Source organism: Taudactylus pleione, unplaced genomic scaffold, assembly GCF_031769625.1.
Source record: "Taudactylus pleione unplaced genomic scaffold, aTauple2 ptg000083l, whole genome shotgun sequence".
NCBI classification, from domain to species: domain Eukaryota; kingdom Metazoa; phylum Chordata; class Amphibia; order Anura; family Myobatrachidae; genus Taudactylus; species Taudactylus pleione.
The window spans coordinates 8,110,234-8,128,764 of NW_028284485.1; positions in this window are offsets into that span (position 1 = coordinate 8,110,234).

Sequence of the window (18,531 nt, forward strand, 5' to 3'; positions counted from 1 at the left end):
TGTGTTTATTCAAACATAAAGATAAATGTATCATTTCACTGTGTGTGTTTTTTATGAGATTGAATCTCCGGGAAGGATTGAGGAGGACTTTCAGGTTCTGAAATATTAAATATTCAGATATCATAGTCAAGTTACCTTAAATATGTAGGTGATTTCATGTACATCAGGCTCTCCCCATGCTTTCAGAGCTTTAAACGTGCACTGAAATCCCGCCTGTTCATCAAAGTCTACCATTCCATCACATAACCATGTCACCAGGTTGCTGTTCCTCCTGCCTCAGTGTTCTCTACGTTGCCTACTATTTGCACACAGGATCCCATCTACACACTCATACCTCATGCCATCTGTCTGTCTCCCCTCTCCCCTAGATTGTAAGCTCATAGGAGCAGGGTCCTCCTCTCTACTGCCTCACAGCCCTTTTCTCAAGCTCTTCAATGACATCCTTCACCTTCCCAGCAGTATTGTATATGGAGAATTGTGTTGCTAATTGTTACTTGTGCTCTGTTTATAGTTTGGTTACTGTATTGTAATGTTCTGTGCACCCTGTACTGTATGTACGGTGCTGTGGACTACTTGTGGTGACCTATAAATAAAATGTAATAATAATAAATGTGCCTGAAATGTTTTAATGTGCCGTAAGTGCAACACAAAAATGGAGAATTACTACATTTCCACTTTCTCAATGTGATTTTGTCCATCCAGCTGGGACATTTGAATTCTTCCCATACTTTGGTTTCAGTGTGCACTACAGGGAGCCCTCTAAGAACATAACATATTACCTTAGTTTCTATGTTTCCCTCTTTATTATACATGTATCTTTTGGATATTAGGACTTACACCACTGTGAGGGAGAGCAGTTTTCCTTATAGGATCCAGTGACCTGCGAAGTTAGATCACCAATGGCATCAGCTGATATTTGAGGTGCTGAACTATACCACGGATATGAGCACTGAGAGATCATAACCCTGTATGAGGTGAAACAAGAGGAGGTTTCTGACAGCTGGAGAGGGACTGTACCCACCTGCAGAGAGGGTCAGGTCTGTTCTTAAAATATAGCACATTACACCAACCCACTTACAAAACACACTTACATCACAGATCAGCAGTCACATAGGCATTAGGGACTATATAAATTAACTGTATGACCAGGAGAGCACAGGACACCTTACAGTAACACTCCTTACCTTTAATGAATTAGAAATGTAAGAAACATACAGTATCTGATAATGGCTGACTGTGACTAAATATAGCCAGTGAGTCTGAAGTTGCATAAACCCAATGGAGTTAAGCAAAGAAATTGTGTGCACCACAAAGCACATAATCTGAATAAACTTTACACAAATTCAGCTGTACTGTGTGGTTTATACAGCAGTATAAATATAATTATAGTGGATTAATGGTGTTATGTAATAGAGTGTTAGACAATGATATAACAGTAAACAGTTTATGGTAATGCTACACAAGTCTCTTCTATTTTTCGACCAATCGATTTTTTTCCAAAAAGTTGTAGTGGATGAAGATATCATTTAAAATGTCAGGATATCAATCAGTTTTCATGCTGTTAGCATAACAGCTTTCTCATGGGTGCTTCCAAGAATTCATCAATGTGACCCAAAAGAGATTAAAACAGATAAAAATAGTGCAATACATCCAAAGAGAAACTTAATGTTAAAATATATAACCTGTATTAGGCTTCTAAAATTAGCCCTAATAATTGATACAATTACAGATGCATAAATGGATGCACTTCAATAATCCGTAATTGGTAGAAATGAAACTGTAGCATTTTTGGCACCTGGCTAAGTGCTTTAAAGTGAACATGAAAAATGGGAGGTTCCAGAATCTTTCCTTCTCCCTTCAAAGCAAACACCGCATGGCCGGACCATGATATTGGTTTATGTAAGTAAACGTAAGTCCATATAACTCCATCAATGCGGTTCGAGTACTAATGACTCTTCTTCAAGGTTGTATAGACTTACTGGACAGGACACAACTATTTAAGTGTGTCCTAATCCAGAAGTGTATTCTGTCATCACCTCACATATCCAGTAATATAATATTCAAAATAATAAATCAATATGTTTTAAAACAGCACACTAAAATTCATATGCTAATATTCTAAACACTGAGATAAAAAATATAAAAGATAATTTATAAATTCCCCACTTCCAGGTCATTTCATGCATTAAAGGCAGCACAAAAGCATTTGCTTATGTATGCAATTACATCACTTCCAGTACCCTGGAGTGAGTGTCATTGCATCACTTCCAGGCTACCAGAATTGGAAGTGCATCTCCGAAACCATGTCCCTACAGCAATGGCAACGGTTACATGCACCGCAACAATATACCTCTCACTTTCTCTAAGAAGGAGGGAGGGGGACGTCCACTCAAGAAGCAGTGCTCGTGTCACTCCCAGTTTCATGGCGGTGACAATGCATCTATGCAGATTCTTTCCATACCGCAGATGACACTTCCAGGAGACTATCAAAGAAGCTGGTATATGTACATGTCACGAAACCGGAAGTGGGGGTATATATACATCCGGTCTATGGACAAAAAAAATAACATACATTGAAAAATAAATAAATATACTGTGAAAAATGTTAATGCTAAGATCATAAATATAAAGTTAATGAATACAGTATATACATAGTGATAAGATCATGAATGTAAGGTTCATAGAAAACATTTAAATATCATCTTAAAATTCATTAATAGATAAGTGATAGATAGCAAACCTATCAGGAACATGGTAAAACACAAAAAATAGAAACATAACAGGGACCTGAATTTATATCATCATGATTCATACTATCGTTGATATTGCTTAATTCCCTTATAATATTCATAAGACATATATATATATATATATATATGCAATAGTATAGGCAGAACTCCAGGGACTAAGGCCCTCATTCAGAGGCGGTCGCAAGAAGCAATCGCTCTCTCTGAGTGAGGGTGGGTGCTTCTTTTTTTCCTGTGCGGCCTTCTGGTTGCTAGCTAAGCTGTGGGTTACTAGGGTGATGGTCTCGATGGTCAAGACCATTGCGACCATCGGGGCTTGCGACGAGACCCTAAGGTTGGATCTCGGCAACTGCAAGCCCCAGGGAGCTTCCTGCTCTGATCGAGCAGGAAACTCCCCACTGACATCACTGCTGATGTCAGTGCGGCCGCCCACAAAATGGCAAGCGTTCCGTCAGGAATGCCTCCATTTGTGTAGCCGCCCCCTCGCCCCGCCTACAAAATGGGGCGAGCTGTCGATCAACATTGACAGCCGCCCCTTTTGTAGTGAGCTCCGGAGTGAGAGAATTTCCATGAGGGTGTCCATGAGGGTGGCGCTCTAATGTAAAAAGATCAATTGTCCCCGGTACCTTCCGTGTTGAATACCTGGGTCCCAGGTCCAATCATACACACTGCAGTAATGGCGGCACTCCGGTAATAAATGGGCTGAGTCAGGAAATACCTGACTTGTGCTATTTATTACCTGAGTGCCGCCGTTACTGCAGTGTGTATATATATATATATATATATATTTTTTTTTTTTCTTTTCTGTTTGTTTGTTTTTTAATAGGAACCATTTTAATTCAAATTCATTGTTAAGGCCATGGGGTATGATGGTTTCAAGTTTGTATATCCAGGACATTTCTGCCCTGGATCCCGGACTTTCTTCATCCCTATTTTTCCAGGATGCCTTAATTTCCATAACTTTCTTAGTTCCCCTTATATTACAGTCATGGGAAAACTTAAAATGGTGTGATAGACTGTGGGTCTCCAGGTCCTTTCTTATATTCCTAGCAGGCTCTGACCCACAGCTATAGCGAGCGGCCAAAAAGATGGTGGCGGTGGTCAAGACCATCGCGACCATCGGGCTTGCGACGAGACCCCTGTGGTAGGGTCTCATCTTCCGCAAGTCCTGTTGTGCTTTAGGCTCTATCAGAGCTAAAGGCACTCCCACTGACATCACTTGTGATGTCAGTGGGGGCGAACCCAGATGGTAGGCGTTCCCATGGGAACACCTCTGTCTGGGCAGCCACACCCCCGGCATGACCACCAAAGGGGGCGTGCTGTCACTCACCATCGACAGCACACCCCCTTTGTAGCGAGACCATAGCAACGGCTTGGCCATCGCTATCCAGGTCTCGCGCATGCGCACGACGGAGCCGGCTCCCTCGTGCGCATGCGCACTGGGCCAACATTGGGTCTGAATTAGGCCCATAAGCTCCTCTGGGGCAGGGAGTGATGTGAATGGTCAAATATTCTCTGTAAAGTGCTACGGAATATGTGTGTGCTATATAAATAACTGATAATAAATAAATAATAAAATAAAATGTGTTTTTAAGTTTGGTGCTCTCCTATATATGATGTTTGGTACAAATGGGATTAGATCCATCAAAATCGGATCCATTTTCAAAAGATGCCAGTGCCTTTTGATGATAGTTTCTATTTTTTATGTTTGGCTCTATACAGTAGGTAGTAAGAAAAGAAAAGTCATATTTTGTTTTTTCTATTTTTCTTGATATTTTGCTTTGAATAGGTCTCTAGCGAGACTTCCTCTCTTGCTTTCTCTAACTCTTTCGTATGGTATCCCTGAGTTAAAAAACATTGACTCATCTTTTCACTTTGTACTATGAATTCAGGGCCTGATTCAGACCCGGACGCTATCCGCAGTGCACAGTGGCGTAACTATAAATTTTGCTCCCCCCTGACAAAAAAATGTCTGATGCCCCCCCCAATGCAGGGCCCCAGGTAGTGGTACCCCTATGCAGTGCCCCTTACATAATGCCCCCAGTAGAAGATCCACTCATATAGTTCCCCCAGTCCTAACCCCCCAACAGTGGCCCAGTAGTAGTCCCTCCCAGCAGAGCCTCCAGTAGTAGTCCACCCCCAGCAATGCCCCCAGTAGTAGTCCCCCACCAGTAATCCTCACCTATGCAGTGCCCCCAGCAGTAATCCCCACCTATGCAGTGCCCAGAGTTGTGGTCCCACCAGTGCAATGCCCCCAGTAGTGGTCCCACCAGTGCAGCGCCCCCAGTAGTAGCCCCCCCAGCAATGCCTCTAGTAGTAGTCCCCCCCAGAAATGCCTCCAGTAGTTGCCCCCCCACAGTAACACCCCCAGTAATAGCCCCCCCAGCAGTGCCCCCAGTAGTAGTCCCACCCAGAAGTGCCCCCAGTAGTAGTCCCTGCAGCAGTGCCTCTAGTAGTAATCCCCCTCTATGCAGTGTCCCCCAGTAGTGGTCCCACCAGTGTGCAGTGCTCCTAGTAGTATTCCCAGCAGTGCCCTTAGTAGTAGTCCCTCCCAGCAGTGCCCTTAGTATTAGTCCCCCCCAGCAGAACCCTTAGTAGTAGTCCTCCCAACAGCACTGCCCATAGTAGTAGTAGTAGTTCCCCCTAGTGCCCTTAGTGGTAGTAGTCCATCCTCCCCCCAGCAGTGCCCTTAGTGGTAGTAGTCCTCCCCCCAGTGCCCTTAGCAGTAGTACGTCCACCCCCCCAGTGCCCTTAGTAGTAGTCCATCCTCCCCCCCAGAGGATGGACTACTACCTAGTGGTAGTCCCCACAGAAGTGCCCCCCGCCCGGCCAGAAACACACACACACAAAGATAATAAAACTCCGCTTACCTTGATCCCCGCTCCGGCATGCTCCTCCATGCAGCATCCTCCCGGGCCGGCCCGCTCTGCATGATGGGAGAAACGTCATGATGTCTGTCCCATCACGCACTGCAGGAGCCGGAAGACCGGCTCCTGCAGTGGGCGCAGCAGCCGATGAGAGCCTGACAGACTCTCATCGGCTGCTAAAACAAACACACAGCTGCCGACGCCGGCGGCTGTGTGTTTGTTGCTAGTAATGTAGTGCGGACGGCACTTATGTGCCGTCCACACTACCACCCTGCCTGGGTGACTAACAGATGCTAGAGGTCCAGTAGGACCTCTAGCATATGTCTCCTCCTAGGCGGCGCCCATTTTGGGAGGGCTGTTTTCTGCAGATTTCATGCGGACGGCCAGTCCACATGGAATCTGCAGGCAGCCACCTCGCCCAACAAGCCTCCGCGCCCCCAAGCAACCGCAGGGGCTGCGGGGGCTGTAGTTACGCCACTGGCAGTGCACTCACTACTGCCGATGGTTGCTAATCTGCACATGCATACACATCGCAGTGCGCATGTGCAAACTACGCAGTGCATTCACAGATCCCTCGGTCACACAGCAAAGACAGCCCAGCAGAGTGAGTGACAGGAGAGGCCATTTGTGGGCGGTAACAGGGGCAGTCCAGTAAAAATGGGGGAGTGGAGGTGCAAACGCAGGCATGCCTGAGTGTTTCAATGCTGTTTTAAAGGTGTGCATAATTAACAGGCAACGTCATAGTACACGTCACCTGCCATTTTTTTACTCAGTTTTCCTAGCAATGCTTGTGGCAGAACAAAAGCTACAACAAGCACTGTGTTCCCATCTGATAGTAGTCGGTGTACCAATGTTTTCACAAACTTCCAGGAGATGACGTGGGGCAGTGGGCGTCTCTGCATTCGCTAAGGGGAGTTTGCATACACAAAGCAAACACATGTATAGGTAAGATGGGTGTGCTTATGCCTTGGCGAACAATCGCTCCCCGCCGCGTCACTTTCAAATATGTGCATACACATCGAACGAGCATACAATCATAGCGACCGGGTCTGAATCAGGCCCTCAGTTTTTTCACTGCAGTTCCTTTTGAGTCAAATGAACTGACTTTTGGGAATTCATTTAAGCCAGTTCATGTGATGTTGGCTTTTTTTATTTATATAGTTTTGTGAATCGGTAGGTTTGACGTACCCCTTTGTTTCCAAAGATCATTCCTTTTATATATTATTTCAGAATCTGTGAATTTCCTTGAGCTTACAATATATATATATATATATATATATATATATATATTTATATATATATATATATATGTATAAAAGAAGGATCTTTGAAAACAAAGGGGTACGTCAAACCTACCGATTCACAAAACTATATAACTGTATTACTTCCTATAGTGCCAATCATAAATTTTGTTTAACTAACATCAAAAGGCACTGGCATCTTTTCAAAATGGATCCTATTTTGAAGGATCTAATCCCATCAGTACCAAACTTCATATAAAGGAGATCACCAAACTTAAAAACACATTTATTAAGAAGTGCATTGCCATATGATAATTATAACACTGTAAGGTCAGAAGGAGCCCACAGTAAGGAATCTAAATATACTAGTTTTTTTTAGTAAAAAAATAAGGAATATAAAATAAAACACTTTATAATTTGCCATAGAAGTAATGTAGTTTACTTGATAGTGTGTGTGGCTTCTTCTACATAGGCTGAACCTCCAAAGCCCTTAAACTTGCATTTCAAAGCATGCTAGGAATGTGAAATAGGCCTGGAGATCCACAGTCTATCACACCATTTTAATGTTTCCCATTACTGTAATATAAGTTGAATTAAGAAATTTATGGGAATTCAAACAATTAAGGCATCCTGGGAAAGATAAGGAACTTGAATTAAAATGGATCCTATAAAAAAATGATATATGTGGATGTCTGGTGGGCAAACCAAGCTGACCGGCCATATCTTAACAGAGCTCCCTGAATGCTGCACTCCCTTGCCTTACCATCACAGAATTTGGGGGTGGTCAGATGGAGACTACCACCCACTGGTCCCCAGGGATGGAAGCAGGCAAGTGAGGCCTTTGCCCTGGCTCCCTGCTGCCGTAATACCTCTAGAATGAAGCCACAGATGAGCGCGGTGTTGCCCAAGGCCTCCATGCTGGATTTTGGCTGGGCAGCCTAAAACACATTCCCTGCATCTACTGCTCCCCTGTTCCACATCTCAATACAGGTGGTCACCAGGGATCTCCCTCCCCCTTACCTGCACAGCTCCATAGTTGTCCCTGGAGAGCCTTGTCTGTGGTACAGCTCATGTGCTGGTGCCTCCCCCCCCACTGGCCAGGACTGGGCTGCTCACACTGGCTTACAGCTTAATTTTACACTCTGCGGCAGGCTGAAACCTCTCCAAGTATAATGGAGAAATATGTAGCAAGACAACAGCGTGGACCCAAAGGTGGGCAAGCTGCTACAAGTAAGAAAATCAGTGCATCTCTCATCCCCACCCAGCTCCCCTGCCTCTTCTTCTGCTAACAGCATTCTTGGTGGCATCCCTGATCCTGCAAAATACAGAAGATTCTCCATTGCTAAAGCACAAGAAGTATCTGAGATTCTATCTCCTCTATTGGACAAGAAGTTAGCAGGCTTAAAGGAAGCTATTGATTCTGCCATGACACAGCTTAAAGAACATGGCCATCTCTTTACAGAAGAAAAGCAACAAATTTCTAATGTTGCGGATGAGTTGGTTGAGGTGCATAATTCGCACACAAGAATCAGCCATAGCTTCTATGCAAGACAAGCTAGAAGATTCAGAGAACAGGAATTTACTAAATAACTTACGACTGATTGGACTCCCAGAGTCCGTGAAACAGAAAGACCTCATGGATCTAGTGTATACATGGCTACAATCTGAGTTGAACTGCTCCATTCCTTCAGGCACCTTCATTATTGAGCCTGTACATTGTATTGGCCCTGAATGCCAATCTGACTAATGGCATTCAGGGCCAATACAATGTACAGGTCATAATGAAATTGCTTAATTATAAGAACAAGGTCTGCTTACTCGATGCATATCGTAAAGCCCAAGGGCTTTTCTATCAAGGCAATAAATTGTTGCTGTTCCAGGACTTTTCATATCAAGTGGCTATGAAGAAAAAGGAGTTCTCAACAATCTGCAGGGCTTTATTTGAGGCGGGGCAGAAATTTGCATTGTTGAATCCTGCAAAACTGAGAATCATCTACAATGGAAAACAGCATTACTTTGACTCTCTGGGTCCTGTGAAAACCTTCCTGAACTCTCTACATAAATCTGCCTTGTCACCTACCACCTCCGCAGACTGTCCATGACACAGCACACTAAATCATTATCTATTCTTGATGCTTGTGATGGCTTTGTTTGCTCTAATTTTATTTTTGAAGTTTCACCAATTTACTTCCTTGTTTCATTCTCCAATTATGTGGTATTGTTTCAAAGGTATCCCGTTGACCATGTGATTTCCCCCTTTCTTTCCCCCATCAATTATCCCATCCCCTTTTACCTTCCCATTTTCCTTTCACTACTCATATTATTGAAGGTTTACTTTGTTCTATAGGGCTGGGAAAGCCCCTCAGAATCAGTATGATTTACCGCTGGCTGCATGGTTCAAATCCCAACAGCGGCAGCCCAGCAGGGTTGAAAATCCAAAGTCAAGTATTTACTAACCCTATTCTACCCCCTAACCCTCCCTTAGGGGTGCCTAAACCTAACCTCCCCACCAAGAGCCTAACCCTAAACCCCCCTCTAAGTGCCTAAACCTAACCCCACCTTCCCCGCTGCCTAAACCTAAGTCCACTGGGGGGGTGCCTAACCCTAACCTCTCCTTGGGGGTGCCTAACCCCCCCTTCCCCTAGCCTAACCCTAACCTCCCAGGGGGGTGCCTAACCCTATGTCTCCCCCAGGGAGCCCCTAAACTAATGCTCCCCCCTGCGACTGTCCATGTATAGCGCCCGGCTTTCCTTTGATCGGTAAGCTGGCTGTCGGGCTCCCAACACAGGTCCAATGACAGGCATTGAGATTTTGACACCTGTCATTAGACCTCTGCCAGGATTAGACAGTCAGGAAGCCGGAGGTTGGGATTAAGTCTGTCGACTTGCCGACTGCTACCCAGCCTTCCTTATGAGTTCTTAAAATGTCTAAAAATTGTAGGGCTGCATTAGTTTTTTTGTTTTTTTAACTGCTTAGATTATTTTTGTTGTTTCCAAGATTCCACAGGTATATATTTTTTTTTGGTGTTCTATTGGATTTTTTCTGCTCGCTGGGACAGAGGAGGTCTTTTAATTTTGGTCTTGTGTAGTTTTCCTTCTCTTTGATAGAGTTGATATAGTATAACATGTCAACCTTATCTCCGCCTACCACTATAGTCAGAAGGAACATTAGGTTCCTGTCACGGCATGTAGAGGGTTTAAATACCCCAATCAAACCACGAAAGATTTTCCAGCAATATTAGAATTAGGTATACTGATAAAGCAGTATTACAGGAAACACACAGGAAAAAGGGTGATCCCAATGTCCTTAGAGATTTCTGGATAGGGGAATACAGGTCAGCCTTTTTCACTTTAAAAAAATGTGGTGTCTCTATAATCTTTCACAAATCTCTGAGTTACAGTATATTAGATGTTTTGTCAGATATGGAAAGAAGATTCATATTTATTAAACTAAAGTTGGAAAGATAATTATTTAAGTTCTCCACTTTCTATGCCTTCACATGACCTAACAATAATTTTTTTCAGATATATACACTAGGCTTCAGGACTGGGCCGCCGGTGCTATGAGGTGACTTCAACACCACCATTTCATCTGACCTGGATAGATCGGGACCAACAAGTGAGTGCTGGGACAGCATATCGTCCACATTGCAATTACTAATGGATTCTCTTAAACGTTTAGATCCTTGGCGATATCAAAATACTGTTGCCCTTGATTACACATTTTATTCCCATTCCCATCACTCTTCGGCTAGGCTGGATTTCTGGCTAATCTCAGAGTCCTTACTTTCTAGAGTTCAGAACTCCAACATAGAGAACATTTTCAAATTTGGCCTTGCGCCGTCATGGTTTACTTTATGACTGACCACCCCTAAAACGTAGTCCTTTAACTGGAGGTTCCCATCTTATTTGTTGACATCACCCAATTTCAAGCTACAATTAGAACATTACTTTCAGAATTATATAGCCAACAACATACCTCATCTAGATAACATTAATTTATTCTGGGCTGCATCTAAACCGGTACTCAGAGGGCATATCATTGCTTACATTTCCAATAAATGCCATCACCTTACCCAGTGTTTCCAGAAGTTAGGGACAGACTTATGCTCAGATGTTGCGAACTGGGACAGACACTGCTCACAAAATCTATTTGAATAACAAGCAGCTGTATAACACTTTGTGCACTGAAAAAGCCCAACTTCATTTAGATTATCAGAAACACTGTTATTTTTGTTGGGGCAATAAGGCGGGTAAGCTGTTAGCTAATATAGTTCATAGTCAAAGTCCTTCTTCTCATATTCTCTCTATTATGGGCTCTTCTGGCTCTCTTCAAAAAGATAGACATTGCGGATACTTTTTGAAAGTACTATTCTGACCTTTATATGGCTCAAGTTGATGAGCCTATCCTTTAGTATGCAAGTATTAAGGTAGGCCAAACTACCTACACTTTTTACTATGGCTAGGGATTCTTTGACAGCCCTAGTTACTGACCAGGAGGTTTCGCTGGTAATGAAGTCACTAGGAAATGGAAAGACTCCTGGACATGATGGTCTAGTTTCCAAACACTATAAGATGCTTTCCCTGCATGTGACTCCATATTTAGTATCCCTGTATAACTCTATATTACCAGGCAACTGTGCACCATCAAATTTTAATAAGGTCAGCATCATTGTTTTACTGAAACAGGGTAAGGATCCCAGTTTGACTCAGTCTTATTGTCCTATATCCCTGCTAAACCAAAACCTAAAGATAATAACTAGTCTTATCACTCAACACCTACAGTTGGGCCTCCCTGACTTAATACACCCCTCTCAAATGGGTTTTATGAAAGGCAGAAACTCAGTGCATAATGTACGACAGCTGATTGTGGTTCTGGCTAAATCTCATTTTGCAATGGAAACACAAACACTATTGGTGAGTTGTGATGCTGATAAGGCCTTTGACAGAGTTTCATGGTCGCTTTTGTTATGTGACCTCCATTTGCAGCATTTTGGTGCAGATTATGTACATCTTTTCAAAACATTATACACTACACCCACAACATATTTTACCATCAATGGCCTCAATACCTATACATTTACACTACACTGGGGTACATGACAAGGCTGCCCATTGTCCCCTCTTTTATTTAATTTGGCATTAGACCCTTTTATTCATAAATAGCTCTGTTTCCAGCATGTTATTCTCATTTCTATAGATCATCAGATCTAAGAAAGAGATCCTTTCCCTGCTAACTTCTGAGTAAATTTCAGATTGAGATTGTTTTTATGCAGATCATCCATAAAGGATCTGAGGGATTCGAGGTCCCCTTCCCATATCATAAATACATCATCGATGTATCTGAGCCACATTGCAACTTTTTGGGTATGGTGATCATTGCATTCATGAAACACATGTTCCCGCTGCCACAACCCCAAAAAGAGATTGGCATATGTAGGGGCACATGCTGCCCCCATGGCTGTTCCACTTACTTGTATATACAGTAGTACTGGTCATTGAATGTAAAGAAGTTGTTGTATAAGACATCATGTGACCTCTGTAGTGCATCCCCTTGCCACCATATTGTTGCAATTAGCACTGATTAGAGACTGTTTAAAAGGGGAAAAACTTCAGAACACATATACAGACCCAGGGGGAAGCCCCCAGGGTGAAAACACGTGATGGTCTGATAAGAGGGATTTACCGGAGTGCGCACACCAGATCCCTGCATAGAAGCAGGGATCCGGTGGGCATAGTGCTATTTATCTTTTGCCTCCCAGTAGGGCGTCCAGCCCTGTACACTATGCATTCACTGTAATCACTAAGGGCTACACATGCTAGAGGAACTCTGCTGTATTTGCAAAGAAAGACGCTTTCTTATCTTCCTTTTGGTATCACCACATATTACCATTCATTGGAATACCATAGTAGGTAATATACTGTGGATAGAAATGAGAGTGAGTTATCCTAAAAGTAATCAGATTACTGAGTAAACTGTACATAGAGAAAAAAGGTTATAATATGAAAGCTGCTTCTATTATATATATATATATATATATATATATAGAGAGAGAGAGAGAGAGAGAGAGCAATGATTAATATATATATATATATATATATATATATCACAGATCACCAATTTGTCAGCTATACACATTATATATTTCATGAAGTATTGAATATCTTCACCTGTATACTTACAACCTGTGGATTGAGACACCCAGTGCGGATATAATACATTTTCTCCTCTGTGTACTTATCTTTCTGTAATCTCATCAGCTCCAACCTCTGGGACCTGACAGTAGATGCAGGAATTCCTATAGATCACCGGTATTGAAGCAGGTGACTCTCATTGATCACCTCTACCGACGGGTATGTGAATAAAAGTAGATCATCACTTTATATGCATGCAGGTGCTTTTCAGAACTATTCTATCATCATATGGAGATATTTATGCTCAGCAAATACAAATATTTTGAAAAAGACATACTGATGAGCTTATCATCTTCGAAACAATGTGGTTTCATTATTCTAAAGAATATTTGTTGAAAACGCTTATCACGGCAGTGTGAAATATAGCTGTGATCATTTGCAGAAATCTATTTTTGCTCCTTGTATTTAATTGTATAAGGATATCTGACCTATGGAATTTGTCTTTGGAAGGCAGAAATAAATGCAACAATATATGATTAAGGGTATCCGGAATACAATATTGCATGTGTACACCTCAGGTTGTTTAAGATTTTTAAATGTTGCTTTGTACTTGTAGGAATAATAGGAATTAGGAATTCAATCAGAGGTATATATTTGGATCCTATAATTATTTATGTTAAATGTTGTGAGTAGATGTGTCGGATTATAAGATAGATTCAATAAAAGTTAAGTTTAAAAAAAAAATATATATATATGTATATATACATATATATATATATATATATATATATATATATATAAAGAGTGCCGCCACACAATTAGTCTTCTTTTTTCATTCTCTCCTTACTATAAGACAAACTCCAACAGTTCAATTAGAAATTTGTGGACTACATCATATTCTTCCATCATAAAAAATATTTGATTGCATTCAATCCATCAGAGTGTTATATAGATGTGCAAAGTGTTTCTACAGCTATACTTACAAGAAGTTGGTTTTATTCTAAAATGACATCACTGATCTTTTTAAGGACATCTGTGGTATCTTGAATGTGTGATGGTAGCCCTAATACATGATATCATAGGTGTATATCAATAAAAGTACTTGCTTTCTCTGAGAGCCCCCCTATACCAGATATTATTGGTTGGCCTGTGGGTTCCATCAGGTTTTTGGGTGTTTTGGGTAGTAGATATAAAGTTGGAACCTTTGGATTGGTTACTGATAAAAATTTATATTCTTGTTTGGTGATTGTACCATTCTGTATTGCCTTATTAATTATTCTGGAGTACATGATGGATTTGTTGTCAGTAGGGTTGAAGATTGATTTTTTTGTAACAGTCAGTGTCATTTAACAGTCAATAAACCAATACCTCTGAATTTCTATTATTATGTAGGATTCAAGTATTTTTGATTTATCTGCAGTGTGCTGGAGGGAAATTTTCTTTTTTCTTTGTTCAGTCTAAACCCCGCCCTTTACAAGCACCTGTAGTATATTAAGCTGATTGAGCAACTACCATATTTTTTGCTTGCAGTTTGGAGGCATGAAAGGAGTCAGCATTAGGAGGAGGTGCTGATCCTTATAGTGCCATGTGGAGGTTTTTGGGGGTACCTCCAAGGTAAGTTAGCTCTCAGCTCATACATGTACTGTTATCATGCAGTACATCAATTTGTTATTATATTTATTTATTTATTACCAGTTATTTATATGGTGCACACATATTCCGCAGCGCTTTACAGAGAATATTTGGCCATTCACATCAGTCCCTGCCCCAGTGGAGCTTACACTCTATATTCCGTATCACACACACACATTATATGACCCAGAGTGGGTGCTACTATTATGTAGCAATAATTATTTTGGGGTGAGCGTTTGGGAGTTGGGCCCCCGGGATTGTTCTGGCTGGACCTTGCTCATGGCATCACCACTTAATTCACATAGAATATTTTTTCTCTTTTCTATGCGTTTGTGTATTATTTGTCATTTTAATTCTGTTACATCTCATTAACACTTATTGATTTATCTTTACACACCTATCCTTTAACACTTCACAATCACCTTTTTTCCCCTTTTCGTGTGATGCCCTGGGGGTGGTCCTTGGCTGGAATTTTTTGGGGTGCCCTGCTTCTCGGACGTGAACCCCTTAATTTTAGGGACACTGGTATAGAGGAGCATTGATGACGGCCCAGCGCTTATTCATATATTTGCAAATGTATGTAAACCAATACCTCTGAATTTCTATTATTATGTAGGATTCAAGTATTTTTGATTTATCTGCAGTGTGCTGGAGGGCAATTTTCTTCTTTCTTTTTTCTGTATTTAACTGTCAATAGGCTTCTTTCATATACTGATCTTTTGGCCATATTACAATGTTTCCGCCTTTATCAAATGATTTGATGACTGCATCCATCTATGATTTAATGTCTTGAATGGCATATCTTTCACCACGAGTCAGTTTGTCATATCTGGGATTCAGTTTCTTTTTTTCTTTTTTGGATAATGTCAAGGTTCCAACACAGGATTCCTATCAACTTATTTAATCATAAACACTGTCATGACACTTATGCTGTATCTTATATGAAGGCTTTCATAAGTAAGTTTTTTGAACACTCTATATGTTGTTAGCACATTTGTTAAATGGATACACAGCATATTACATCACAATCCATCTCACTATTCCTTTCTTTTCACTTACTATTCATATCCAAAACTCTAGGATATTCTTATATTTCACTATTTTATTATCCTGTGTTAAAATCAGCTCATTGATATCCTGTTAGTAAATTCTCATATATATGTAAATAAAATATTTTCTTTTGTATTTTTTTTCTTTTGCCTAATGATTAATTTTGTATTATCCCCATGTGATTTATTGTAAGATGTATATAATACTAAACCACTAACTGCAAGAATGGTAATTATGATCCCCATTATGATTTATACATATAATGGAACCCTGTTCCAATATCAATCTGTTTTTTAGGCATCTTGGTTGGATAACTGAGCTGTCAGTCTATGAGGCTCTAACATGATTGGCCCATTGATGTAATAGGATTACATGTCTGCAATTGGAGCAGACAGCTGCCAGTTACCTACAGTAGACAAGCAACTCTGGATTGGCTGTATATCGCAATATAGTCAATGGACTAGGCAGTGCAGAAACAGGCTGTACAGTATGTGATCAAGCCCACTTCTGGGTAAAACGCCTGTCATAGCTCCACTTCCAGGTACTCGTGCTGCGCACACAAGTCCCGGCATCATGTACCACATCGCAAGAACCAAGCAGGAAGATTATCCTGCCGCAGTCAAAATCTCTCCATGTCCACCTTATTTTTTCAGTGCTCTCTCATTGGGAACAGCACCCACTGACCTCCCTGTAATAACTTAGTGATGTTAGGTTGGCAGTGGGAGTACAATTTGACAGCAGAAGCATCTCTTACCTTTACCTCCATCTGCCCTACACACTACTCTCTCACCTCTTGTTCACTGGAAATTCTCCACACAAGAAGGAAGCAGAGGTAGCTGGACTGTAAAGCTGGCTACACATCTAAAGATTATCTGTCCAACTAGCCAACTAGTTGATTGGTTGGAATGAAAATCTGGTAAGGTATACAATCAGCAATTTGTACCCAAATGCTGGAAAATGGACCAAAACTGTTGTTTGAACAAATAGTTTAGATCAAACATTTAACAAACTTGTCTGACAACCATTTTCATCTGTTTTCTGGCATTTAGGAGCAAATTGCTGATCATCAGTTACTCCCATACCTTACCAGATTTTCATTCCAACCAATCAACAAGTTGGCTGGTTGGATGTAAGTTGGTCTAGTGTGTGGCCAGCTTTAGGCTCAGATTATTCTTTTATACATGCATAACATGACTGAGAGCTATTAGTTTCCTAATAACTATTACTACTATTGATGCTGCTTCAACATTATGTGGAGAAAGCAGCCAAAACCTGAAAACCTGTAATGCGACTAAGTTCTAAATTTACAGGACTTAGCCAACCACTTATGTGAATTGTTATTACTATAGTTGCTGCCCTTATATTATGTGGAGTATGCAGCCACAATCTGAAAACCTGTCATATGACTAAGTTCCAAACTCATAGAACTTAGCCAACCATTTATGTTATGTTATATTATTTTTAGCTATTTTTTGCTATTATTTTGCTATTTTTTTTTTGCAACCTTTTTTTTGCTATCTTTTTGCTATATTGATGCGTTTCTTTTGCTCAAAGTGATTATCTGTTATTATGTCTTCTTAATGGTACAAAAATGCTGATGACAGTATTTTTGCTGAACTATTATCAATGGTAAAAAAACCTGTTAAATCCTGAAAACCTGTCAGGACATTATAAATCCTAGTCACATGGAATCAAGTCAGTTATTATTTTTATTGTTGATTGACTATGATATATACACCTAATATACATATCCCATCAATTTAGTACTATTAGATCATTTACTGGTATCATATCATTTGACCTACTCAGCAACTGATCATGCATGTTTTTTTCCAGTGTTCTTCACTTTTACCATTTTTTCTATTACTACTATTATACTTTTTTCCTGAATACTTATGACAATATATGTTGGGTTTTAAAATGATTGTTTGATATGTGTACCAAAAACAATCTATAAAATAACTTGGTTACTTGGGATAACATATTTTGTATTAACAATTTATTAGATATACATGCCTAAAATATTTTTTACATAGTGCTTGCATTCCAAGCATAGGTGCTATCACAGAGATATTCTTGCCCATATACTGAAGAATATTGGAGAATTACGCTCTACATATTATGTTATATTGAATGTATAAGTTTTTTGTTTGAATAACAAAGATAATACTAATGTGATGTGCTGAATGCTTTGGCAAGATCCCAGTTCTGGTGGTTGAAAATACCCCTACATCTCCCCCCATATTTTTAAACAACCAGGACTGGCTCATGATTTTGGTGCTGGTTGTTAAAATTTGGAGAATCCCTACATCTGTTTTTCCCTGTATTTTCACAACCAGGACTGGCTCACACAGCCTGCTGCTGTTTGTGCTTTTGGAAGGGACTACACATCAATTTTTTTCTTTATTTTTACACTTTTATACACATAACACACAAGACCCTTGATAAAACCAGCAGCATGAAGCAGGTCTATTATTATGTGGATGTTGAGTTCAATTTTGTGTTCGATATTATAGGTAATTTTATGTTCGATTTCGAAATGGACATCCAAAACTGAACAAGAAATGACTAGTCAAATTTAGACAATGTGGGATTTACACAGTGATATCTAAATTCAATTTGATTCAATTTCAAGTGATTTAAATTGAACATATAATCAATTACAAAATTGAACTTTTGTAAAAATACCCACATATGTCATACTTTGTGACATATGAAAAACTTGTTCTTAGGCCTTTTGGGTATAGTATCCTTTGGAATTAAAGCAGAACTTTCAGAATTTGTCTAAACTGGTATGCATTCCTGCCATGTTAAGTTTATATGTGTTATAAATTGTTTTGGTGTAATAAATGTAACACCA